Genomic DNA, 3,296 nt, shown 5'->3' with positions numbered 1-3,296 from the left:
GGCCCTTGCTAGACTTAATGTCAAGCAATTTTCTCATCGTTTAGATTGTTGAGGAGAAAAATCAAGGCTGCTAAAACTAGATGATACCTCATGCAGTGTTACATAAATCGGTTGCCTTACAATTCAATGAGATTTGTTTGTACGAAACATAAATATTTTGATAAAAAATGAAAAGTGGAATTGAATATACATATTATTTATTGTATTTATTTCTTGTATATAGTTGTAAAAGATTTATTGAATGTAAGTACCATAAAAAGCATTTTGTCATACATGATTGTATGTGACCCTTTTTCCTATGCATGATTACATGTCGAGGTGACATACTTCCATTGTAAGATAAATAGGTTAATGAAAATAACCTACTTATAATTGTATAGCATTAGAGGATTAGTGACCAGAACAGCCTTAACATGAAAGTACTCCCTCCGTCTCAAATTGCGTATCTTAAATTTATCTAAATACGGATGCATCTAACACGTAATCACTAGCTAAGGGCATCGATTGCCAATCCCAAATAATAGCAACGATAGCTCTGAGACATGAGAGAGTTCTATCCATTTTGTGTTGTCTCAACCTATCTAACATACCAGGAATCATCACACGCTTCGGAGATGAAAAAGATTGTCGCAAAGAATAGGTCATCCATCCATCCCTGACTAATTCTTGTTCATGCATCATGTATGTTTTGTACTGCCATTTGGGTACAAAACACAAAATCATCTGAAATAATCATATAATAAAATCAAAAGCTGTTGCCTTGCCTCCTGAAATTTGCTATACGTCTCGATCGATGCTTAATGTCGTCTTGCTGTAGGTGAGAGCCTCTGGCGTGGCCATGTCGGGGCAGTCAGGCGTCTCATTTTCCATCAGAAAATTGTTCGCTACTCACTCGCCACAGTACCGTCCTGCCTTGCTCTGTCTCCTCTCCTCTGGCGCCAACTCACACGCAATACACCGGAGCTGGCGAACTCCTCTCGATTCGCCGAACCATCCATCCATCCGGCACGCCACGCTTATCTCCAAACCACTATATAAACGCCCTCACGCCCTGCTCATTCCACTCACACAACACAAGCTTCCATCAAGCTTTCTCCTCATCTTCATCTTCTAGTACTTGCTGTTCCTACCTAGCTCTAGTTGAGTGAGCTTACTTTTGGGAGCATCGAGCCCACAAGGCATGGCTCGCATGGCGGTGTCGGTGCTGGCGATCCTGCTGGCCTCCTGTGCCCTGGCGGCGGCGAGCTTTGACCAAGAGTTCGACGTCACCTGGGGTGACGGGCGCGGCAAGATCCTCAACAACGGCCAGCTCCTCACGCTGGGGTTGGACAAGGTCTCCGGCTCCGGGTTCCAGTCCAAGCACGAGTACCTCTACGGCAAGATCGACATGCAGCTCAAGCTCGTCCCCGGCAACTCCGCCGGCACCGTCACCGCCTACTACGTAATTAAGCCAATACTCATTCATTCCTCTGCTTCTCCGTCTTGATCCAATGACAGGGTTGCCTAACTTGGTTTGGTTTGGTGTGTGTGAATGTGCAGCTGTCGTCGCAGGGTCCGACGCACGACGAGATCGACTTCGAGTTCCTGGGCAACGTCACCGGCGAGCCCTACACGCTGCACACCAACGTGTTCACGCAGGGGCAGGGCCAGCGGGAGCAGCAGTTCCGCCTCTGGTTCGATCCCACCAACGACTTCCACACCTACTCCATTCTCTGGAACCCAAAGCACATCATGTATGTTTGTTGATCTCCATTGCTCAACCTTCGCTTTCCTTTCAAGAACGCTGGCCATATTGGCTTCTGCAACACATGGACTGATTGATTTGGTGGTGTAAATAATAATGCAGCTTCATGGTGGACGACATGCCGATCAGAGACTTCAGGAACTTGGAGGGCAAGGGGATCGCCTTCCCCAAGAACCAGCCGATGCGCCTCTACTCCAGCCTCTGGAACGCCGACGACTGGGCCACGCAGGGCGGCCGGCGTCAAGACGGACTGGTCCCATGCCCCGTTCTCCGCCTCGTACCGCGGCTTCAAGGCCGACGCGTGCGTGGTGACCGCGGGCGGCAAGCCGCGCTGGGCGCGCTCGACAGACGCGGGCATTGGCGCCGCGGCCGGCGACTGGTACAACCAGGAGCTGGATCTGACGCGGCAGGAGCGCATGCGTTGGGTGCAGAGCAATTACATGATCTACAACTACTGCACTGACCCCAAGCGCGTCGCCACGGGCGTCCCCGCCGAGTGCTCCATGTAGTCCCCATGTCCATCGAGCTATATATCCGGCAGCTGCTAGCATTGGCCTGCATATCCGTTGATCGCCGGAGGAAGACGGCCGGAGATAGGAAAGATGGGGTGTATGTATAAACCGAAATCCATCAATAAGGATTGGTAATGGGAAATGTGTAAAGTAACCGGTGGTTCAATTCTTGTGCAATATATTACCTCCTCTTACGTCCTTTGTTCAGAATTTGCTAAATCTCAATCGACTGGGATTTAACAAAGTCTTAGTTGATACTATATTCATGAAAGTTTTAGCAACAACATGACATCCATTTCTTCGTGAAAGTTTTTATACGAGTGCAACAATAAATTTAGTATTTTGTTCCCCAAAAGTTTCAGTTTTTTTTTACTTTTTTACAAATTACTATGTTTTAAAAAAACTCAGGTGTAGTTACACCCGAGAGCCATACGTTCCCGTCCGTATTTTTTGATCCCTATGGGGAATTTGGCAAAAAAGAAACATACTATTGCTCCTACCAAATAATTCTTGTATGTGGAGAATGGATAGAAGTACGTGTGTGTGATAAAGTGTCAAGATGATCATTTTGGCATGTGGAAAATTTAGAAAATGAAAAAGAACGTACTACTCCAACTTAAGGCGAAAACAGCCAACTTGTGATTCACTCTGTTGGCACCAGAGACAGAACAGAACAAGGACGTTGCGAGATCCAAACCCTTGTCCGATATTCAAATGTCCTCCTTTCGTTCAAACTAACACCTGTGGGCTGTGCCTACGAGCCCAAAATATTTCTGCCTAGCTGCTGAATGCTGATGGTACCCCAATCCCCCATGATTGCACGAAAGGGGTGGGGTCGATCAGATCGGAGCCACTTGAGTGCCCGTACTTTGCCAGCTCACTCGATCGGCACAGCCAGAGAGACCATGGCAAAATTCGAAGCAGGAGCATCAACGGATCGATGGAGCTGGTGTAGCGAATTCCAGTGGAGTTGAAAGGTGACGCCACTAAGCAAGCCTGGCGTTGGGATTTAGACCCCTGTCGGCGCATGGGAGGGATGC

At 47.9% G+C, this 3,296-nt stretch overlaps 1 pseudogene; it reads left to right on the top strand.

Moving 5' to 3' along the window:
* The first annotated feature begins 1,052 nt into the window (after positions 1 to 1,052).
* On the top strand, positions 1,053 to 2,450 carry LOC125524327 (annotated as a pseudogene).
* Positions 2,451 to 3,296: the final 846 nt, after the last annotated feature.

Source organism: Triticum urartu, chromosome 7 (assembly GCF_003073215.2).
Source record: "Triticum urartu cultivar G1812 chromosome 7, Tu2.1, whole genome shotgun sequence".
Lineage (NCBI taxonomy): Eukaryota > Viridiplantae > Streptophyta > Magnoliopsida > Poales > Poaceae > Triticum > Triticum urartu.
The sequence above is the reverse complement of the archived record's forward strand: the minus strand, read 5'-3'. Positions and strand labels throughout refer to the sequence as shown.